We start from the raw sequence: 24,871 nt of genomic DNA, 5'->3' as shown, positions 1-24,871 counted from the left end.
GACTGTACTTGTTGCTTTTATTCTATTTCAGGCGGGCAAATCTATAGGGAGTCTGAGCACAAGACAGATCATGAACTCACATCAGCTCACAGTTCACATCAGCTCAGATCACAAGTTGGCTTCTTAGGAAATCTTTGGAGAAGCTGATGAGTGCCTTACGCAGGAATCCCACCCAAGGTGCACAGTTTTCAGGCTGGCCTGCACAAAGATTAACCTGTTGTGAGTTAGCTTGATACCCATGTCTCCCCTTTGCTTTTTCTTTCAAAAGCAGTCTAATGAAGCAGGTATATTGTTGCTGTCGTGTGTTTTTAGGTTGATTCCTCAGACTGTACAAAGAACAAAGTACAGATACTTAATCCAGCAGTCACCAATGTGGAAGGCCTGGTGTTTGAAAACCAAGAGAATAGATTAATTGTTGGCAAAATCCCAGTGTCAAGATAACTTTTTAATATTGTTTTATAAGACAAGCACTGTGACTAATTTGGTTATGTAGTCAATTAATAATAATAATGATTATGGTCTATAACAGTATTATTAAGTGGGGACTCTTGAAAATGTTTTTAAATATTGTCCAATGTATGGTCATATTTATTCCAATGATGTGGGGTTACACAAATGGATTTATGTCTCCAATCACAACTTAAAGTGGCCTGGAGCTGAGTGGCATAAATTTGGTCTCTAATATTGTAGCTGATTTCATAAGTTCTGCTCAGGTTAGCAGTTTTGTCTATCTCATGTAGTATAGTAAGGGCACTTAATACATATTGCACAGTTTGACATAAAAAGTGTGCTGTTTGAATAGATTAGGTCACTTTGGTCACTGTCATGGCCGAAGTAGCTAGGATAAAAAACAGTAGTGACTAGCAGCTGTAAGCATGTCAACAAACTGTTTAGGTCAGTTGAAAGACTGTACTACTTTATTAATTGTAGTCAGAGCCCTGGATTCTTCCCAAGGCTCAATAAAATGTACCGGGATGTAAGCATAGGCCTTATACCGCAATATGATGATGTTTAGATCAGGAACAAGTTGGTAAGACAGGCAGCACACTGGCAGCTGGAAGAGAACAGAATGTGGAACAGCTTTTCTTTTGTGTAATATTAAAAGGATCAATAAGAAAGACATATGGATGGGGAGGTACAAAGATGAATTGGTCTGGTGTGGTAGAGATAGAATGTTAAGTAAAGAGACATTCTTTACTTTTAAAATTTACTTTCCCACACTGAATAACTTTCAAAAGGCAGAGCCAAGTCACCAAATAGAGATGTCCTTTCTAAAATAATATTTATTTTAAATTTTATAATGAAAGAAAATATTTGGTGGACCTTTTCCTAAAAAGGGTTGAGGGATTGATACCCTCTTTCTCCCCAAATAATAGAGTGATTGATATGTACTATTGAGTCATTGGTAGAAGCATAGACAGACAAAAGGAATGGTTATGTTTCTCAGCCTTTAGGGCCCTAATCAACCACGGAACAATTTCCCACTTTGGTAACATGTCCTATTGGACTCTGACATGTTTTCCATGTGATTTCTTGACACTTAGAGGGAGGGTCTGTATGACCAGAGCAACAGGGTATATGAGGCTGAAACAAATTGTCTCCATGCCATGTGTATAACTACTGTAACAAAAATTCTGCTTGGTTGTTTTTTAAGTGGAGCCACGACTATAATTTGGGTGTAAGGTATAAATTATTAGAACATACTGACAAATGAGTAGACCAATAATTGATTTCTGAGGGTTAAATGTGGGTAAGATTAAATTGGCTGTTAATTTTAGGAGGCTGTATGCCTCCTAGCCAAGAAGTGGTGGTGACATTATTGAAAATAGGGTAAGGCGGGTCCATCCATAGAATGGGTTCTCATAGAGGCAGCTTAGCAATGAGAGCCCCGCATGCATTCCCTTTCCCCAGGCACATACATTACCGCACAGGAGACAACAGCTGCTGTCATGTCCACAGGCAGAGCAGTAGGACTGTAGTTTGTCCTGACATGGTCAGAACCACCTCAGTGTGACGGGAAAGTCTCTTCAGGCTCCATCAGGTCACAATAGGGCCTTCCTGGTCTGCAGCAGGAGTGGAGGGCTGGCCAGGATTAATTTGGGTTGTCCTGAGTTTCAGCAGTTATGACACCATCTTTTTGAACATTAAAAAAAATTAGAGCCGGGCGTGGTAGTGCACTCATTTAAACCCAGCACTCGGGAGGCAGAGGTAGGAGGATTGCCAAAAGTTCGAGGCCACCCTGAGACTATATAGTGAATTCCAGGTCAGCCTGAGCTAGAGTGAGACCCTACCTCGAAAAACAAACAAAACAAAACAAAACAAAAAATTAGAAGTGGGCTGCAAAGATGGCTTAGTGGTTAAGGCAGTTGCCTACAAAGCCTAAGGACTCAGGTACTAGTCCCTAGGACCCGCATCAGCCAGATGCACAAGGTGGGACATGCTTATAGAATTCGTTTGCAGTAGCTAGAGGCCCTGGGGTGTGGCCTTTCTCTCTCCGTCTCTCTATCTGCTTTTTTCTCTCTCTACCTCTCTCTGAAATAAATAATATAAATAAAATAATTAAATTTTTTAACATTAGAATTAATGATAGTAGCATATAGTTTGGTCATGGATGACTTTGGTCTTATCTCTTATTTTTTCTTCTTTTTGTTTAAAAAATATGGCTTTTGCCGGGTGTGGTGGCACACACCTTTAATCCCAGAACTTGGGAAGCAGAGGTAGAAGGATCACTGTGAGTTCAAGGCCGGCCTGGGTCTACATAGTGAATTCCAGGTCAGCCTGGACTAGAGCAAGACTCTATTTCGAATAAAACAACAACAACAACGACATAAATTAAGTAAAATAGGGCTGGAGAGATGGCTTAGCAGTTAAGGTGCTTGCCTGCAAAACCTAAGGACCCATGTTCGACTCTCCAGATCCCACGTAAGCCAGATGCACAAAGGTGAGTCAAGCACGAAGTCGCACAGGTGCAATCGGTGGTACAAGTGTCTGGAGTTTGCAGTTGCTGAGGCATTGGTGTGTGAATTTCTCTCTCTCTTTCTTTCTAAAAATAAAATTAAAATTAAAATTATGTTTTTTTTATATACCATGTGTTTTTTTTTGATCTAAAAGCATTTTTTTTAAATTTTTTAACTCTTTTATTGACAACTTCCATAGTTATAGACAGTGAACCATGATAATTTCCTCCCCTCCACCACCTCCCCCTTTACATATCCTCTCTCCATCATATTCCCTCCACTTCTCAACTAGTCTCTCTTTAATTTTGATGTCATCATCTCTTACTCCAATTATGAGGGTCTTGTGTAGATAGTGCCAGGCACTGCAAGGTCATGGATATCCAGGCCATTTTGTGTCTGGAAGATCGCAATGTAAGCAGTCCTACCCTTCTTTTAGCTCTTAAATTCTTTCTGCCACCTCTTCCAAAATGGACCCTGAGCCTTGGAAAGTATGATGGAGATATCTCAGTGCTGAACACTCCTCTGTCAGTTCTCAGCACTGTTGTGACTTTTCAGTTATTCTAGTAATCACCACCATCTGAAAAGAGATGTTTCTCTAACCAAAAATGAAAGTAGCATTAATATAGAGGTATAAGCATTAGAGAAACATAAGAAAAGTGCTTACAGATCAGTTTGATGAGCATAATATTTGCATTTAGCCAGACAACAGTAGGCATTACACCCCTAAGGCTCATGACCTCACCTGCCATAGGCTCTTGACTAGGTTTTCAGTACCAGGTATGTCTTCCTTCCCATGGAGTGGGCCTTCAGTCTAATTAGAGAGCAGTGTTTCCCCCATACCCCATAACAGATATGCCACTATTGCATCCACTGGCTTATTTGGCCTAGCTGGCCAAACTTAATGCTTGCAACGTCTACTGCTGTTCATCACCACTGAAGACTTCTCTCTCCCATAGGGCTGCATGCAGCATATAGCTTTTTTCTATCTTTCTATCAGCTGGTCTTCAGAGAGGAGGCTTTCAGTTGAGCTCCACCTTGATTTCTCAGTAACCTTGCAAGCCAAGCAAAAACATGTTTTTTAAAACTGAAAATATACTTCATATTAGTAATTTTAAATCTTTGGAGAAACTGACAAATTACTTATGCAGGAACTCCAACCAAGTGCTAGTCTATGCAAAAATTAACATGTTGTCAATTAGCTTGATATTGACACATGTGTGTCTGCAGTCACACACATGAGCACACATGTACAACATACACAGCATAAAAATAAATAAAAGATTCCGTGGACTGAGCCCTCTTGGCTGTGAGTAACCCCTCCCACCCATTCCCAAGTATCTAGGCAAACTCTATTCTTTCTGGAGATAAATCCTTATTCAATCTGCTTTGTGTAGATAAGCAGGGAATATGTGGGGCTGGCAAGATGGCTCAGCGGGTAAAGTACTTGTGGGGTGAGTGTGAGAACCTGATGTGGATCCCTAGCATCCGCATAAATGCCAAATGTGGTGGTTGCTGCCTGTCATCCCAGTGCTTAGGAGGCCGAGACAAGCCCAGGGCAAACTGGCTAGCTAGTCTAGCTGAATCGGTGAGCTCTGGATTCAGTGAGAGAACCTGTCTCAGTCAATACGTAAGGTGGAGAGTGACTGAAGAAAACTGGTATCAACCTCTGGACTCACACACGTGTGTGCCCACCCACATACATGCATAAGCACACCATACACACACATGCAGAAAATATAAGAGGGAACATATAGATATAAACTGACATCCACAAAGAAATAACTCAACTGGCACTTACAAAATATTAAAATATGGGGGCTGGAGAAAGGCTTAGCAGTTTAAGTTACTTGTTTGCAAAGCCTGATAGCCTGGGTTCGATTTCCCAGTACCCAAAGTAGCACATGCACCTGGAGTTCATCTGAAGTGGCAGGAGACCCTGTAACACTCATTCACTCCATCTCTCTCTCTGCTTGCAACTAAATAAATAAAAAAATAAGTATAATATATTAAGATATCAAACTCATCAAAAATACATGAAACAGGGTCTTGGAAGATGGCTAGGAGGTTAATGGTGCTTGCTTACAAAGCCTGCCTGCCCAAGGTTTAATTCCCAAACCACCTACATAAACCAGATGAAAAAAAAAAAAAAGGCACAAGCATCTGGCATTTGTTTGCAACAGCAAGAGGCTCTGACTTGCCTCCCACACCCAGAGACATGTGCGAATAAATAAAAACTTTAAACAATTGAACAGTACTTCAAAAATATTGTTTAATTCCATTTGCTTGTCAAAGGATAAGAAGGCAAGCTAGAGCAGGGGACCTCTGGCGTCCTTGAATTCAATACCCAGCTAGTAACATTTCCACTCAGTAAACATTTTCCTCTATAGGAAGCATTGCTAAATCTATTCGGGGGAATATGGATTGTTGTTGAAATGCAGAGGTCATTATCTCTTCTCCCTATGTAAATAAAAGATTCCAATCCCCCCACCTGCTAAAGCCTACAGTATAATTCTTCATAATCCTCCGAAGCCATAAACAGCAAAGCTTTCAGAACAGGTAAAATCGCTTTTATTGTTCTTTGTTTCCATGAGAAGACATTACCTATTCAGCTCCAAACCCTGAATTCGTCAATGCAATGCTTTTCCTCCTCTTCAAGAATAAAACAAAGATTTAAGACGGTATTTGCTTTCTTTCACCCAAGGGTCCTTGTCGCCCTGAGCGTATGAGCCACAGAATATCCGCTTGGAAAGAACGTGGGACCGAAGTGCTAACCGACCTCCCTCATTCACGCTGACCTCTAAAAGCTTGCAGCTGATGGCATAGGCACTGTTTGCCATTTACCACAAGCATCCGTTGCACGAGCAAGATGCTAATGGACCACCCTTGGGAATTAGAGTTCGGATAAGTCACTTCCAACAGCCTTTAAGCAGGCGAAGTCACTTTTATTTGCCACCGGTGGAAGTCATGAACCTATGTTGTAAACTGACCTCCGCGTCACTCAAACTAGCAGCAGCAGGTGTATCGAGACAGGCTGGGGACAAGAGCCAGATCCCACCAGCTTTGGCCAGTCCCGCAATAGGTGGTTGTCTCAGAGGAGAGCTCCCTGGATCGGACCAGTCTCGGAAGGGCCTACTGACGTGGGGAAAGTAAAAATAAAACAGAAGAAGGGCTTTTCGAGTCGGTTTCTCTCGTGCCTCCTCTTGCCGGGGCTGGCTGACCTGCGCACACTGTTCTCTCCCACCAAGCCAGACTAGCTGTCTCCTCTTCTCGTCCCACAGCGACTGTGCACACGCCTTCCCGGAGCCGGAGTAACACGGGGGTTTCAGGGAAGACACTGATTAGGGAAAGGGAGGATGGTGCTAAAGCCTCCATGGCACTGGAAGTCTCTCTCATGCATTGTCATTCTGTGCCGAGGTAACAGAGTTCCAAAGGAGACCAAAGCTAGGTTGGGGGCGGGGCTGCTCTGGCTCCGAGGCAGTGTCTGGAAACAGGGAGGTAATTTAATATTCACCACTTCCTCCGAACATAGCTTGGGTTTGTTCCACTTTGAATTCAAGAGGGATGCAGACATTTCTGTGTGCTTCTGGTGAGCAGTAGGGATGGGGCTTCAGAAATCTACGTGCACAGCCGAGGAGAGAAGCGTGACGGGAAAAGGAACTAGATGTCAAATCTGAAGGCCTGAAGGGGCGATGGGATAACTGCATTACGTCCCCAATATAGGTTTACCATTACATAAGACCCCATGAAACGGGGATTTGGGGGTACCTCATCAATGTACAAGGTGCCAAGGCACCAATAATTTGGGGTGTCTCCAGATTCTTTCCTGATGGATTCTACAAATGAGATCCGCAGACCAGAGGATAAAGTCCAGGAAGATTGTATCACAGCTTACAGCTTTAGGAGGGAGAGCTTTAAGAGAAGGAAACATAAAGGAAGGAAGCCCAGAATTTAGCTGAGACTCGGGGAGGGAGAGCTTTAATGGAAAGGGCGCTCAAGGGAGGGAGGGAGGGAGGGAGGGAAGGAAGGAAGGAAGGAAGGAAGGAAGGAAGGAAGGAAGGAAGGAAGGAAGGAAGGAAGGAAGGAAGGAAGGAAGGAAGGAAGGAAGGAAGGAAGGAAGGAAGGAAGGAAGGAAGGAAGGCAGAATTCTTACCCAGGGAGGAAAGAAAGGGTTTGAGAAGCTCAGGCTGTTAAAGAAGGAAGCAAGGCAGAGCTATTACCCAGGGAGACAAGACAGGGTTTGGGAAGCCCACCTCCAGACTCAGTTTGAGAACCTTTATGTAAACCCTATGGATGGGTGGCTGGTGTACTCATTCAGTCCTGATGTCAGGTGTCTGGGGTAGGGACTTTTGGGAAAGGAAAATCTTCCCAGAAATCTTATCCTCTAGGATATCTAGGATAAAATTTCCCAGCAGGGAGTGGAAGAACTCCCTAAGGGGGCAGAGATAAGGAAAGGCCAGGCCCTTCTGACCTGTAGTAAAGTGGAATGAGCTAGATGTTCCCCTATAGGCCCAAGAAGAAAGCTATTCACTTTGGGGCCCTATCATCCTAAACTGCCTCATAAGCAGACTCACACACATTTCAGCACAGATGGTGGGTAAGATGGGGTGAGGGCAGAAACTTCAAAGCCAAGAGTTCGTATAAAGACTTGGTTAGAGAGTAGTGAGTTGGTGAGCTTCCAAAAGGAGAAAGACAGTTCACACATCACTGTCACGGCCAGCCTCACCTGCACTGGACAGGGTCTCTCTGATGGGCTCTCCCAGGAGACAGGGGTGGGCGCGTCCATTGGAGTGGGAGGAATGGCAGCAGCAGACATCTTCCTGTAAACTAGCAGACTCAGACACCCTGGGGGCCTTTATAAATGCTTGGCTTTTTGCTGAGGCCTCCGCAGAAAGCTGAGCTCTGTACTGGGTGAGAGTGAGAGCCAGGGAAACAAGGTGATTTCTTTGATAGTTGTCTTAAGTGTGGGTTTGCTCACACTGGGTGCGCTCAAGCACACAGATTCATAAATATTTCTCTTTCCATGAAGGTCCCAGGAACGCTTTGGCACAGGACTAACAAAACTGAAATGGGCTGCAGCGACGGGATCTGCTACCCACGGAAGCTACCGCGAAGACCATGCAGGACTGCGACAACTCCAGCATTCCGCTGGAGGAAGTAGCTCTCCGATAATGTGTTCTAGTGGGTCATTTCCATAGCTCTTTATGTTTATTCCTGTGTGTGCTTATTCCTTTAAGACATTATTCATCCTTGGTGTTTGGCTAGGGAACCTTTGAAAGTTCATGTCTGGATGGATTTTTCCATGCTTGCCTTCCCAGAACAGTCTACATTTGCTTAATCTTAAATCTTATTCATATTAAACTAAAATGTATGCTACCATCACCTGTGTGGACACGGGCTTCCAGTTACCTGATTTTTTGTTTTGTTTTTTCAAGTTAGGGTCTCTCTATAGCCCCAGGCTGGCCTTGAATTTAGGGCTCTCCTTCTATCTCAGCCTCCCAAGTGCTACAACTAAAGGCATGGTCCAGCACAGCAGCTAGCTACCTCTTACCTGATTGTGTTTTCTTTCTTTTTGGTTTTTAGTTCCCATCCTTATCCTATTTTCATCTTAGGGATCAGTTCTGTTGTGGTTATTTGTATGTTTGTTTTGTTTTGTCCCTTGAGACAGGATCTGTTGTAGTCTCATGTGTTTGGTCACTTGGTTCCTAGCTGGCGGCGCTGTTTGCAAAGGCTGTGGAACCTTTAGGACGCGGAGCCCCACGGAGGAAGTAGGTCACTGGAGGTGGCCCTGCGGCTTCATAGCCGGTCCTACCTCCTGATCCCTCTCTCTGTCCTGCTAGCACCACACCTTTCCTGCCATGAATGACATCCCCTCAAACCGTAAGCCAGAATAAGCTCTACCACCCTTAAATTGCTTATTTTCATGTATGTAGTCAAAGCAACAAGACATGAATAGAGGACCTGGCTATCTCGCTCAGGCTGGCCTCGAGCTCACAACAACCCTCCTCCCATCAACTTTCCAAATGCTGGGGTGACCGGCGCACACCACCATGGCAAGCATGGGGACTTAGTTCTAGTGCACACACAGTATGTCTACATCCTTGACAAAATGGTACAGAATTCAGAATTCTAGTTGGAGTTTGTTAGGCTCAAGCAAGGCCTGTACTAGATTCAGTTCATTGAGCAGGACGAGGTGGGTAACTCCTGTAATCTCAGAATTTGGGATGCGGAAGCAAGAGGGTCAAAGTAATCTTCAGACTGAGTGAGCTACCTGAGACCCTGTCTCAAATTTTTTTTCTTTTTTTATTCATTTATTTTTAATTTTTATTAGCATTTTCCATGATTATGAAAAAATATCCCATGTTAATTCCCTCCCTCCCCCTCCACACTTTCTCCTTTGAAATTCCACTCTCCATCATATTACCTCCTCATTACAATCATTGTACTAACATATATACAATATCAACCTCTTAAGTACCCTCCTCCCTTCCTTTCTCTTCCCTTTATGTCTCCTTTTTAACTTACTGGCCTCTGCTACTAAGTATTTTCATTCTCACGCAGACTATCTCAAATTTTAAAAAAAGGAAAACAAAACAACAAGAAGACCTTATGGTGTTAGTTTCTGGTTTTGGAAGCTCTTCCTTCCGGCGTGCTACCACCATCAGCCTTTGGGAGGACTCCTCTGCTTGACTCTTGTTTTTCTCCCTTTCTCCTGTTTCCTACCCCTATTCAGTTTGCAATCAGAATTCATCTACAGTATGAATAAATATCCTTGAACATGGCTCTATTCACTTAAAATATGGATATTACTGTGTTTGTGATTTATAGATCCAAAGTTTATGTAAATCATAATAGGAAAAAGACTAAATAGAAAGGATTCAAAGTCCCAAGTGATTTAGGTGGCACTCTCAACCCCTGGGTTCTGTAGTTTCTTTGTTTTTAACTTTTTATTTTGGTTTTCCGAGGTAAGGTCTCACCCTAGCTCAGGCTGCCTGGAATTTACTATGTAGTCTCAGGCTGGCCTCAAACTCTTGGTAATCCTCCTCCCCCTGCCTCCCGAGTGCTGGGACTAAAGGCCTGCGCCACCACACCTGGCTTGTTTTTAACTTATTATTGACAACTTCCATAAATATAGATAATATAACATGATCATAATCCCCTCTCACCACTCCCCTTTTCTCTCTCCCAATTCCCCCTCCACTGAATCCTTTTCTCTTTTCAACTAAACTCTCTTCTATTTTGATGTCATTATTTTTTTCCCTCCTATTAGGCAGGTCTTATATAGGTGGTGTCAGCCACTGTGAGCTCATGAATATCAAGGCCACTTTGTGTCTGGATGACAACATTGTAAGCACTCCTTCCCTTCCTTTGTCTCTTACATTCTTTCAGTCACTTCTGAAATGGCTTCTGAGCCTTGGAAGGTGTGGTAGAGATGCCTCACTTAGTGCTGAACACTCCACTGTCACTTCTTCTTAGCACTTTGGCCAATTTTGAGTCACCACAGTGGTCATCACCATCTGAAAAGAGAAGCACCTCTAACCAAAAGTGAGAGTAACATTAATATATGGGCATAAACATAAGTGTTTAGAGGGCAGTTTGGTGAGCAGAATATATGCATTTTTCCAGACAACAGTAGTAGTTTCCCCACTAGGGCTTATGACCTCATCAACCATAGGTTTTTAAGTAGATTTTCTGTGCTAGGCATGAATTTCCTCCCATGGAGCAGGCCTCACATCCAATCAGAAAACAACTGCTTTCCCCTACAACAAACATGCCACCATTGCACCAGTTGGTACATTTGGCCTGGCTGGCCCACCATAAAGCTTGCAGGGTCCATTACTGCTTAAGAACATTGATGAATTTTCTCCCCCAACAGGCTGCATGGCTCTTTCTAGCATCCTGACAGCTAGTTAACAAGGAGGAGGCTTCCGGCTTAGCCCCAGAATGATTTCTCAGTGACATGCAGCCTAAATAGTAACAGGGTCTTACCATCTAGTGCTGGTGGGCAACTAAGAGCCTTGGCAATTGTCTGTAATATTTTGGGGGCATCAGGGACCTCCATGGGCAACAACTCACTGGAAGGTATCCCACCCCTAGCACTTAAACTTCATAACAATCTATGGCTTCTGGGAACAACATTATCTACCTCCACAAGATACTTCTGCCCAAAAGCTCTCCTTTAAAAAACATAAAACATATACATATATATATATATATATATATATATATATATATATATATATATATATATATATTTAGCTACTGAAGAAGTAGGTTTCCATATGGCTTATTCATAACATCTTAAATTTTGATTAACCCTCATCCCACCCCCTCCTCTCTTTCATCCCCTCCCCTTAGACCATTGTAGTTTCATTAATAGTGAATGCACAAAAATTAAGAAAGCATCCTGCGCTCCTGGACGAAGAGAGGTTCCAGAGCTGTGTACATTTCTGGAAATATCCTCCCCCATATCCAATAACCATCCTCTGCTGATTCACAGGCTAGTAGAGCTAACCCCATAGAATTTGTAGGACTGTTTCTTACTCCTAAGTCTATTTAATCGTTGTCCTAAAGGGAGATATTGTTTTATTATAGTGGGAAGGAAACAAATTCACCATGTATTATTTGTCTTCCAAAGCTATCCACTACAACCCTTGAAGAGGCAGTCTGAAACAAATGCAGTCTGTTTGTGAGATGTGCAAAACCCGAGAGCTCTATGGAAAGGCGTCTACCAAACCTCTTTCTTCACGGTATTCTCTCCCTCCCCTTTAAACACCTTATTTATGCATCTTGTACAATTGTATAACTCAAAGCCAGGTGTGGTGGCTCATCCCTATAATTCCAGCATTCAAGAAGCTGAGGTAGACAGATCTCCATGAGTTTTTAGGCCAACCTCAGCTACAGGGTAAGATCCTGTCTCAACAAAAAAAGAAAGAAAAAAAAAAGAAAGAAAGAAAAGAAAAGAAAAAGAAAAAAGAAAGAAAGAAAAGAGCAACCTAGTGATTACAGGATAACTCTTTCTTACTGCAATCATCTATAAAACCTAGATTACACCCTCTTATGTTCAGAAGATTTCTGAAGAAATAATGTGTTTGTTATTCTTTTAGCACTCTGGCCCTTTGATTGTGTGATTTCTTCTCCAGTGATCTTAACCTCCGTTCCACGTTTTGATTGTTTGCGAAGACGCTTGCTGTTACGAATGGCATCCTAGAATCAGTTGTTGTCTTAGTTGATTATTGCTGATGCGGAAGAAAATTATTGATTTTTGTGAGGGAATCTTGTGCTGGCATTCTTGTTAAATTCTCTTATCAGATCCATAGCTTTTCTGTCGAGATTGTCTAATCTGTAAGAAATGAACAAAAGGGAGAAAAGGAGAGGAGGGGAGGGGCGGAGAGAGAAGGGGGATAGGAAGGAAGCGAGCAAATTGTGCACACTCTCAGAAATACAGAAGCAGCCCACAGCCCAGCGTGCAACACGCAGCAGAGCCGCAGCGACCGGAGCCCTCAAGCCCTCGCGGAGCACACTGCAATGACCACTTAGTCCATGCTAGTGGCGCAGGTAGTTTCTGCTTTGCATTTCAATGATTAGCTTGTTCAATTCTGCAAAATAAATACCTGTAATTGCCTTTTGCTTCCTTATTCATATGCTTATTCCTTTCAGCTACATAATTGCACATTTTAGAATGTTGTGTTACAAAAGGCTGGAGACAGTTGCCCTGCCTTACCTCAGCAGAGTGTAACCAGCAGCATTCTTTACTTTGCTTTCTCTTTCTGTGAATGGCTGTACTTAACCCCTGAGCATTCTCACTGATACTCACAATGGGGATGAAATTGAAGCACATGTATTAAATGGGGGTGGGGGGGAAACAATCTCTTGAGAGATTTCTTAATGGATGACATTTAAAAAATGTGAGAATGATTATAGCTGCCTGCTGACCCAAATTCCTTGCTTAATAAGAGTCCCAAGAGGTTAGTTACATCTAAATACACACCACTTCCTGAACTGAACAATATGTACAAAATCAAATTATGCTTTATTAGAAAGATACTTAGAAAAGATTTTTTTAATGGAAAAACACATGGCTGTAGAAGTTGGAGATCTCCCACAATACACACAAATCTGGACTCCTTTAGAAACAAATTCTTGAAAATGGCCAATCAACTGTAGTAAAAATTTCTTCATTCCTAAAACGTTTAACATATTGCTTAGTTAATAAGTAAGTTCTTTTGTATATGTATTCATGTTGAGGGGTGCATGTATGTGCACGACTTGGGGTGTCATTCCTTAGGCAACATCCATTTTTTTTTTTTGAGACAGGGTTTCTCAGTGGCCTGAAAGTTGCCAGTTGGGCTAGACTGAGAGGTGGTGAGCTGTGGGCACCCGTGTTGTCTGCATTTCCCCAGCACGGGCATTGCGAACCTGCCTCTGCTCCTGCTTTGTAACATGAATCTGAACCAGGTCCTCAGGTTTCGGAGGCAAGTGCTTTAGCAACTGAGTTACCTCCTCAGCCTAATTAGTGATTTCTACTAGAATATTGTCTACTGGCATATGGCAAAAATGCAGCATATATTAAACATCAAATAGTTTCTAAAATATGTTATATTTATTTGAGAGAGAGAGAGAGAAGCAGACAGAGAGGCAGATAGAGAGAGAATGGGTGTGCCAGAACCTCCAGCAGCTGTAAACAAACTCCAGATGCATGTGCCATCTTGTGTATCTGGCTTACATGGGTCCTGGGGAATTGAGACTAGGTCATTTGGCTTGGCAGGCAAGTGCCTTAACCAGTAAACCATCTTTCCAGCCCCATCAAATAGATTTCTACATAAAGTTTCATATGCTAAATGGTATTAAGAGGTCAATCATACAGCTAAAACACTAAAATTAATTGCTATTGAAGGGAACAGAATTCTCTGTATCTATAGGACAAAGAGAAAGACAAATTTGACACAATAATTTGTACTGCTCAAAGAGTAGAGGCAGGATACAACATAAAATATCGCGTGCAGCTTAGCAAAAGGGAAGAAACTTAAAACAACAACAAAAAATTGTGAAGTTGATCCTGTGTAGGAAAAAATCATGAGAAAACATTTTCAAACAAAACAAAACTCTGCCATAGTAAGGTGGTGTAAATTTGTTAGTTAGAGACAACAGCACTGTCAATGGCATTGTCAATTAATTGGAGATTGTACATATTTCTGGATAACACAAGCTTATCCTAGGTCCCAAATTCCATGTGCCACTAGGAGCAATGAGCAATGATGTATTCTCTCCACCTCTCCTTTGGTAGTTTTGAATCTTAAAATATCTTTTACATGAGACTGGGAGATGAATTAGTGGTTAAAAGTGAAAACCAGGAGACTGGGGAAATGGCCCAGAGCTTTAGGTACTTGCCCACAAACCATAGTGACCTGAGCTCAATTCCCCAGCACCCATGTAAAGCCACACGCGCAGTGGCACATGTATCTGGTGTTTGTTTACAGTGTCTAGAGGCCCTGGTGCACTCATTCTCTCTCTCTCTTTCTCTGTCTGTCTGTACTCTTCTTTCTGTCTCCCTCTACTTCCAAATAAAAATGAAAAAAAAAATTTTTTAAGTGCCAGAGTTCAACTCTCCAAAGCCCACATAAAACCAAACACAAGTAGCCCACACATCCGTAATCCCAACATATCTATGGCAATGGGAGGCAGAGTAAGGAAAATCCCAAAACTCAAAGGCCAGCTTGTTTGGCATTTTTAGCAAAAATAAATAAATAAATAAATAGGCGAGATGGTTCAGGGTTAAAGGCACTTGCTTGTAAAGCCTGCTAGCCTGAAGTTTAATTCCTCAGCACTCATGTAAAACCCACGTGCAGAAAGTGATGCATGCATCTGGTGTTTGTTTGCAGCATCACTGGCATGTACGCATACACACACACATACGCACACACATATACACATACATACATACATAAAAATACTTTAAATGAATAAAATGAGAGGCCTTCACTCAAACAAGGTGAAATGCAAGGATTGACACTCCAAGGCTGTCCACTGACTTCCACATGTATCCCCATACGTACACGCACATGCACAATCTTGTGCATGTATTGTACTGCATAGTTATGTAGCACGTGTGGAATGTTGAAAAAGCTTTGTGTTTTAAAGGTGGCATGTGACATAAGACTTTAAACTATTTCTAGATATATTCATTACCTTTGGGTTTGGCTATCTAGTGGACATACAATTCACTCTGAGTCACAATGCCCTTAACTGGTTCAGTCTAGACCAATTAGTCTAACCCCTTAATTTGACTTTTAACTCTGCCATATGCTATTTGACAGTGGATTCTCTAATACTGAAAATCTTGCCAAGTGCACATCAGGCTGTTGTATAATTACGGCTTTCTAGTACTCAGTGTGGTATTATTAGCTCAAGCTGCAGCTCATTTCAGGAGTGTAATTACAGCACACTCAGCAGTGAACACGGACCTGGGGGTAGTTCTGGTGTTATTCGTAGTTATGTCAATTGGCAATGTGGGTAGTTATTACCAGGACTTCAAATTTTGAGAAAGCTTGATACACAAAACACATTTTAAAAAAATATTTTCAGGAGTTGGGGACATGGCTCATGGTTAAAGTGCTGGCTTGCAAAGCCTGCTGGTCCAGGTTCAATTCCCCAGTAGACATGTAAAGGCAGATGGACAAAGTGGCACATGCATCTAGAGTACGTTTGCAGTGATAGGAGGCCCTGATGCACCTCTCTCTCTCTCTCCTCAGAAATAAATAAATACTATTTTTAGGCTGGAGAGGGGGCTCAGAGGTTAAGGCACTTGCTTGTAAAACCTAATTGCCTGGGTTTAATTCTCCAGTACTCAAGTAAAGCCAGATACATAAAGTGGTACATGCATCTGGAGTTTGCAGCAGTTAGAAACCCTGCTGTGCCCATTTTCTTTCTCTGTCTCTCTCTGCTTGCAAATAAATAAATAATAAATTTTTATTATTTATGTTAACCACTGAACCACCTCTCCAGCCCCACAAGCTGCATTTGCAAGTCCTTGTGAAATAGCTAATGTCACACTTATTCTAGAGCTATTATTCCATCTAAAAATGGTTAAATCTTACTATTAAGTAACACTACTTTTTGCTTCTTTTCTTTTATGGACATCTGACAGAAAAATGATAAGAGGGGTTAGGTAGATGGCTCATCTGGTAAAGTGTTTACTATGCAAGCATGAGTCCCCGAGTTTAGATACCTAGAACACACAAATGCTGACTTTATAGTGCACACCTATAATCCAAGCACCTAGGAGGAGGAAGCAGGAGGATCCCCTGGGTGTTAGCTCAGTAAACTGGCCAAATCAGTGAGCTGTGAGTTCAATGATAGACTCTGTCTCAGTAAATAAAGGGAAGTACAACTGAGGAAGACATCCAACATCAGCCTCTGGTCTGCAAATGCAGACATGTGCATGTAGGCACACCACACACACACACACACACACACACACACACAGGTACATAGATAAATAAGTGAGTGAATAAACAAATACAAGGAATGACAGGGGGCCAACAGACTTACACAAGTGTGTAAGTCTTTACAAATTGTCCTGTTGCTTGGGATCTATAAAATTTGTGCATGTATGTGTGTGTGTGTGTGTGTGTGTGTGTGTGTTTGTATGTGTGTAGATTCATGTGCATATAAGGGTGCATATGTGTGTGGACGCCAGAGGATAACCTTGGGTATAGCTCCTCAGGAACACAATCTACCTTTTTTAATTAAAAAAACAATTTTATTGGCATGTACATAATGTGTTTATATATTACTGTTTTTGCTCTCCATCCCTCACTCACTGAACTTCTACTTCTTTTCAAGTAGTCCCTCTTCTCCTTTGCTGTCTTTCCCCCCGCCCCCCATCATACATGGTGGAATGTTAATGGGCGCAATATTGTGCAGGTTTTGTGAGGTAATAACAACACTGTGAGGTCATGAATGCCATGGCTATTTCTTGTCGGGAAGACAGGTTCCAAAGCATTTCTCCCCATTCTTGTCTCCTGTATTCTTTCCTCCCTTTCTTCTAACGTTTTCCCTGAGCCTTGCTTGGATGGGGTGATATAGCTGTTTTATTTACTCCTGAGTACTCAGCATTCACTTATTCTCAGCACTCTAATAAGCTTTGAAGTGCCTTGGTAGTCACTATCATCTACAAAAAAAAAAAAAAAAAAAAAAGAAAGAAAGAAAAAGAAAAGAAAACTTCTTTGACCAAAGGTTAGAATAGTACTAATCTATGGGCATAAACACAAATATTTAGGGAGCAATTTGCTAGCCACAACATATCCATTTACCCAAACATACATTTAGCACCTATGACCTCCCCAGCCATAAGCTTTTTTTTTTTTTATAAAATTTTTATTTATTTATTTATTTATTTGAGAGCGACAGACACAGAGAGAAAGACAGATAGAGGGAGAGAGAGAGAATGGGCGCGCCAGGGCTTCCAGCCTCTGCAAACGAACTCCAGACGCGTGCGCCCCCTTGTGCATCTGGCTAACGTGGGACCTGGGGAACCGAGCCTCGAACCGGGGTCCTTAGGCTTCACAGGCAAGCACTTAACCGCTAAGCTATCTCTCCAGCCCCCCATAAGCTTTTGATTAAATACCAGACATGAATTTCCTGCTGTGGACCAGGCCTCAAATATAACCAGATAGCAAGTGCTACCCCATAACAGTCATACCCCTCCTGCACCAGTGGGCACGTCCTGCCTGGCTGGCTGGCTGGCTGGCTGGTTGGACAGCCTGCAGGGTGCAGTGCAGGTTGAGACTGCTGATGGCTTTCTCCCCCAGAACCCCCAGGCACTTTGCTGCACTGTGACAGGCAGCCGGCAGCGAGGGGTTTGCTGCTCAGCTCCAGCTTGAGTTTGGAGTGTTCTGAAACTGAAGCATGCGGTGTCTTCAGTACTAAGGTCTTACCATCTAGTTCTGGTGGAGGCAACCGAGGGCATCAGTTCGAGTGTGTGTTGTTGGGGGGCGGGCATCAGAGACTTCCCCAGTCATCCGCCTTTTCTGAGTCTCATTGGCCTGGAGCTCTCTAGACTGACAGGCCAATAAAGCCCCAGATATCTGGCCGTCGCCACACGCGGCTGTTTTACTTACATTCTGGGCATCAGACTCAGGTTGTTATGCTTGGAAGGCAAACACTTTAGTAGACTGAGCTATTTCCCCAGCCCACTCATTTAACTTTTATAATGCCTGAGGCAGAGTCATTCTTTAGCAAATTACACCTGTTTGCCATCACTGCATTTATGCACTTCACTGTTTCCGTTTAACAGGCACAAGTCCGCAGCTGACCGACCTAGTGTGTTCTCAGCGAAGGGCACTGGCCCAACGCCCGGGGCTCGGGAGGGGACGCAGCAGGCGTGGCCAGTTCCGGTCTCGCTAGCTTCGGTTTGCGCTGCTCCGCGGCCGCTGTCACTCCTCTCAGCTGGGCGAATGTGCTTCCATTCCTGTCTCACTCTCAGAATGAACTGAATTGCCTTTCAGTCAAAGTGAGGGCTTAACTGAAACATACGGTACTGAAACTCTCAATATCAAAAACTGAAGAACTTGACATTTCTGCAAAGAAAGTGTTTTCAAGTTCATCCTCTTACTTCCTCTTTAATTAATGCTGGTTGCTTATGAATTGTCATAAACAACCAGCATTAAATGATTTTGACATACTATTTTGTATTTGTGAAGTTCTATGAACTATAAGAAGAAATCTCTAATTGTACATGTGCTATTTTATTCCAAAACACTCAATATTTTAATCTGATGAAATTAATTTTATGGAAAAAAAACATCAGTTTTGAAATTACTCATAATTTACATTTTATCAATTTAAATTATCTGAAGATGAAAGCCATGACTATTTTAATAGTAAGAATCTTTTCCAGTCAGGGGAGATTGCTCAGTGCTTAAAGGCACTTGCTTGCAAACCCTGCTGTCCTGAGTTCTCCAGTACCCACATAAAGCCGGATGTACAAAGTGGCACATGCATCTGGACTTCGTTTATAGCAGAAAGAGGCCCTGCGGCGCTTATTCTCACTTTCTGTCTTTCTCTCTCTCTCTCTCTCTTTCTCTGTCATCTCTCGGCTCACAAACAAATATATATTTGTTGAAAAAGAATCTTTTCCATCTGCAAATACACATAAAAGTAATTCTCATTCATCATTTATGGGGTCGAAAGTTTATATGCTGATGTAGATAAGAGAATTATTTTTATTCAATAAAAAGCTGGAGATTATATAAAATGGATGCTTACCAGCATAATCAGTTAGTAAAGCTATAGAGGGCTTTTATTTTATGTGAACATTTTTCAAAGACTTAGATTTGATCAATAAGATACGCACACACACACACACACACACACACACACACATACACACCTTCTTAAAGCTAATCCATGTTATAATGGGATTCTCTAATAGTTTGACATCTCCCTTAACTCCGTTTTATGGGAGCACATAGCCATTATGACATGAAGTGTGGGTCCCACAGTCAGAGTGGAACCTGTGCTGGCCTCTGCAAAGTGCAGTTAGCGCGCAGCTGTTTGAGACCTCGGCGATGACCACTTATAAAGACAGTGAGCTCAGGAAAACCAGCCTGGAGCAAGTACTCAGATGGTCTCTGAAGGTTTAACCTGACATTATAATTATCATTATCCAAGAGGTTATCCTGGATAATATTCTCAGTTGAATAAATAAATAATTCATAATATGCAAAAAGATTTGTACATTGTTCACCTAGACATATACCAAATATGGCCTAGTTAATAAAAACCCATCATACTGAGAGTGCTTGAGTTCAACATATTCACTTGAAATTTATTAGTAATTTCTTGTGGGAAGCATTTGTCTAGATGATAGGAATTATTTTAATATCTAACAACAGTGGGAGACCATGAGTAGGGGCTGAGACTAGTCCTGTTGTCTAAAAACTTACTTCTAGCTGCAAAGAAGCTGGTTGCAGTTGCTTTCTTGTTGCTGGGAAAATGCTCAACCAGAAGCAGCATATGGAAGGAAAGGCTTATTTGACCTTACAGTTTCAAAGGGAAGTTTTACTATGGCAGGGAAGGTATGGCAAGAGCAGACAGCCAGTATCATATCTTCCCGTCAACAATAAGGAAGGAGAGAGAAAGAGAGAGAGAGAGCTGAGTATGATAAGCAGGGCTGGGTATAATAACTCAAGACCCACCACCCATAGTAACATATTGCCTCCAACAAACCTCCACCTCCCAAAGGCTGCACAACTTTCCCAAATAGTGCCGCCCACTGGGCCATAAGTCTCAAGCATATGAGGCTATGGGGAACATTTTACACTCAAACTACCATGAAGCTATGCTTTCACAATATAAGCACTCGTCTATTAGGTTTGAGGGCAGTGATCATAACTCGTTCACTGATTTATCTCCCGAAGTACCTACCGATAGTAGCGTTGGCACTATAAACGCTTCTTTTGTATAGCATTACCGTTTACAGGCTATTTCAGATCATTGATGCATGTCAGTAAACAATGACTTGCACAAGTGGGTTTCATAATAGCTGAAGGAAAATACATGATGAAAGCATCCATCTTTTTATTAAATCACTTATTGAAGACTTTAATATATTGACATGCTGTAATTTGGCTTTGTTCCCATCATCTGCCCCCATTCCACTGACGACCCTACTTTATCAAGGTAGTCCTTTCCCTGTTTTGTTGTCTCATTCCTTTTGTCCTCCTCTGTCCTCCATGGGCTCAGAAGAGTACAGATCTTGTGGGGGTATCCTTAATCACTGTGGGGTCATGAATGCACCAGCCAGTTCACGTCAAGAAGACAGTGCCCCCAAATACTCCTTCCCACCTTGTGTTCTTACATTCTTTCCATCCCCTCTTCTGCACTATTCCCTGAATATTGGACAAGATAGAAATTTCCTTTAGTGTTGAGCTTTTAATAGCTCTCATTTTCTGCTTTGATGAGTTTTAAGTCTCCTCAGTGTCTACCACCATCTCCACAGTGACAGTTCATCTTTTAAAGCCCTGATGGGGTTAGGGAGATAGGTCAGCTGTTAAAGATATTTGCTTGCAAAGCCTGTTGGCCTGGGGTTCAATTCCCCAACTCCTACATAAAGCCAGCTTAAAAAAGTGACAGGAGCATCTGTCATGAACATCTGCAGTCGTGAGAGAACCTGGTGGACCCTTAGCCTCACATATGCAAACAAATGAATAAATATCTTTAAAATAAAATAATAATGCCTTGAATAAATTAAATTGCATATTAAAATTTTGGGTAAATCTAATTTACAAATGTATCATTGGCATACATACTAGAGTCATTTTATTGTGATTCTGTAGATAAGCTGGCAGTCTCAATGAGAATGCCTGGGTTCATAACCTTGTTAAATTAGATCCAGCTGTAAGGTGAAATTGTCAAAAAAAAAGCAAGGGATTATTAATCATAGGAGGTCCCTAGAGACAGAGGATCAGTTGATGGACACCTGATCTGTTCAGAGGAAAAGGAGATAGGTTTTGGGTGTTTCAGAGGAAGTCCTTTGGAAATCTTCTAGCAGAAATGACAATGCTGCAAGGGCCAGGGCTCATAACCCTTGGATGGGAGATCAGCACCCTTTGGGAAATCAGTTCTGATCGATGGTCCCTGCTGTGCCCAAATGTGTCTAGTGCCTTCCATAGTTCCCTTAGTTACCTTAGAAGTAATGTCATGCTTGGCTCCCAACCCACTCCCACTCACACCACCAAATAGCTGAAATACTTTCACCTTACCACAGACCATGCTTGCCAGTTTAACTGAATGTTCCAAACACTTTTCCCATTCCTGTGTTGTTTTGAATCTGGGTGAACTAGAACAAGTTAACTGAATATTTTCTGGAATTTGGTTTGCTAAGAGTAACAAAATCTGCCAAGATGGTTTACTTTGAGAATAAACCAGTAATTACTGATGATAATGATCTAGAGATTTCAGTTCCCCCTCTGAGCTGTCTGGTAGGTGGGACTCCACTGCTCACTGGTGTCAGCTATACCTCCCAAACACACCCAGGAATATGGACTTCTTTCTTACAATATCCCATTGCGCAGGCCTCTCTCCCCACCCCACAGTGCTGCAGGATGGTATTGCTGCTGCATGAACAGCTGGCCCAGAGCCTGGATGCCTGCTCTTTCTCTCCAGCAGGAGGATCCCATTTCGCCAGCAGGTCTCTCCCGGGATGCAGCTTCCTGATGACATGTCCTGAAATAGAATGCTAGGAACTTTGAATCTGAAAATGACAATGCTTAGGACAATTTAGAGCTGCTTACAAATCATTGGTGGCCTAACCATAAGTAAGGAATTCAACAGAGGCTCTAAAAGCTTCATACCATGGACCCCTTTTGGTGGTAAGTAGGCTGACCAAGAAACCAGTAATGTAGCTCACTAATAGAGCACTTGCTCAGAATAGTTACTGAGGCCTGAGATGGCCCAGTCCATAATGTGCTTGCTGTGAAAGCATGAGGACCCAAGTTTAGATCCCCTGTACCCATGTAAAAAGCTGGCCTTGGAGCCCATGCCTGCAATCCCAGCACTGAGGAGGCAGAGACAGAGAGATCCCTGGGGCTATTGGCCAGCTTGTCTAGCTGAATCCGTGAGCTCCAGGTTCAGCCAGAGACACTATTAGAAAAAAAGTAAGGTGAAGAGCAATTGAGGAAGACACCCAATGCTGACCTCAGGTATGCACGTGCAACACACACACACACAATTGTTATTGAGCTAGGCATGGTGGCACACATCTGTAATCCCAACATCTGGAAAGTGAAAGCAGAAGAATCAGGAGTTAACGAAAAATCAGGAGTTCAAGGTCACCCTAGGCTACGTAGCAAGTTTGAGGCCAGCCTGGATGATGTGAGGCTCCAGACCAGCTTGGAATAGTGAGTGCAAAGCCAGCCTGGGACATATATGGAAACCCTGTCCAAAACTAGGCCGGTCTCAAAATCACTATGTAGTTGAGGATGACCTTGAACTCCTGACCATCCTGCAGCTACTCCTGAGTGCTGGATTACAGTCAGATACTACCATACCTGTTTCTTTTATTAGCAAAAATAATAAGGTATAACAGCATGCCTTATAAGCTCTAAACCAGCCAAATAATATTGAGCTCAGATGATATTTTAGGAAAACTAATACAAGTGAGATTTGATATAAAACTGTGATGTTTGTTTGTTTGTTTTTAGTTTTCATCTTTGAAACCGGATGTTGATATGTGTCCCAGGATGGCCTTAAGCTCACTGCTCCAGGCTGGCCACACACTCTCAGGAATTCCTCTACCTCCCATTCCCCCTTCATCTAACTTCACAGATCGCTGAACTCTATCTATTAATATTCAGACCTGTACATCTCCCTTACATAGTCTGTATAAGGACTACAAAGACTTCGCATTAGGTTCATTTTGGGTCATTCAAAAGAACAGAACTCTCCATAAATCTATGTGAGAAGAAGGCAGATTTCAGTTCAAATTGAATTTTTAGTTGGATGTGATGGTGCCTTTAATCCCAGTACTCGGAAAGCAGAGGTAGGAGGATCTCTGTGAGTTAGAGGCCAGCCGGAGACTATAAAGTGAGTTCCAGGTCAGCCTGGGTTAGAGTGAGATCCTACCTCAAAAAAGAAAAAAGAAAAGATAAGATAAAAGAAAAACAAAGTGGAACTTTTTTTTTTTTTTACTGCCGAGGTGTAATGACTTGAATCAGATCCCCCCATAAGCTCACATGTTCTGAATACTTGGTCCACAGCTGCTGTCAATTTGGGAGCTGGAGCCTTGCTAGAAGAGGCGTGTTTCTGGGTGTGGGCTTAGGGATGTTACAGCCACTTCCTCCTCATCGGTGCTTGGCTCACTCTCCTGTTGTTGTTCAGCTGCTGTGGCAGAAGCCATGTCCAGCTTCTGCTCATGTCATGCTTTCCCCTGCCATCATGAAACTTCCCCTTAAAACTGTAAACCAAAACAAAATTTTTTTCCTCCCAGGGCTGGAGGGATGGCTTAGCAGTTAAGGGCTAGCCTGCAAGGCTGAAAGACCCAAGTTCAAGTCCCCAGACCCACGTAAGCCAGATGTGCGGGGTGGCGCATGCTTCTGGAGTTTGTTTGCAGCAGCTAAAGGCCCTGGCATGCCCATTCTGTCTCTGCCACTCTCTCTCTCTCTCTCTCTCTCTCTCTCTCTGTCTTACTCTTTCTCTCTCAAATATAAATAGGATGTTAAAAATAATTTTAAAAAATTTCCTCCCATCAGCTGCTTTTGGACAGTGCTTTTTCCCAAAAACAAGAAGGTAACTGCAACAAGAATGTTGAACCCAGGGCATTGTGAATAGTAGGTAAATTCTCCAACATTGAACTCTAATGCCAGCCCCAAAGTTGAATTTTCTGATTGAAAATCTCAAATAGGGCTGGTGAGATAACTCAGTGGTTCCATACAAAGCCTGTGGGCCCAGGTTCAGTTTCCCAGTAGCTACAAAAAGCCACATATACAAAGTGGTGCATGCATCTAAAATTCATTTGCAGTGGCAGGAAGCAAAAGGCACACTCATACTCACTGTCTTTCTTTGTTTCTCAAAGAAATAAAAGTATTTTTCAAAAAAAAATGACTACAAAAAAAAAACAGGGGCCAGAGATAGTACAATGTGAGAGTGCTGGTCTAGCACACACAGTGGTAGAGTGCTGGTCTAGCACACACAGAGGTAGAGAGCTGGTCTAGCACACACAGTGGTAGAGTGCTGGTCTAGCACACACAGTGGTAGAGTGCTGGTCTAGCACACAGTGGTAGAGTGCTGGTCTAGCACACACAGTGGTAGAGTGCTGGTCTAGCACACACAGTGGTAGAGAGCTGGTCTAGCACATACAGAGGTAGAGTGCTGGTCTAGCACACAGTGGTAGAGTTCTGGTCTAGCACACACAG

General features: G+C 42.6%; 1 long non-coding RNA gene across 1 annotated transcript in view; it reads left to right on the top strand.

Moving 5' to 3' along the window:
* Window positions 1-12,392: 12,392 nt before the first annotated feature.
* LOC123461694 overlaps window positions 12,393-24,871 on the top strand; it is a 55,481-nt gene continuing 43,002 nt past the window's right edge. Inside the window, exon 1 of the long non-coding RNA XR_006637801.1 lies at window positions 12,393-12,512. This is a non-coding gene — a long non-coding RNA (uncharacterized LOC123461694). The remainder of the gene's footprint in view (window positions 12,513-24,871) is intronic.

This window comes from Jaculus jaculus, chromosome 6 (genome assembly GCF_020740685.1).
Source record: "Jaculus jaculus isolate mJacJac1 chromosome 6, mJacJac1.mat.Y.cur, whole genome shotgun sequence".
NCBI classification, from domain to species: Eukaryota; Metazoa; Chordata; class Mammalia; order Rodentia; family Dipodidae; genus Jaculus; species Jaculus jaculus.
This window is presented reverse-complemented; position numbering and strand designations above follow the sequence as displayed.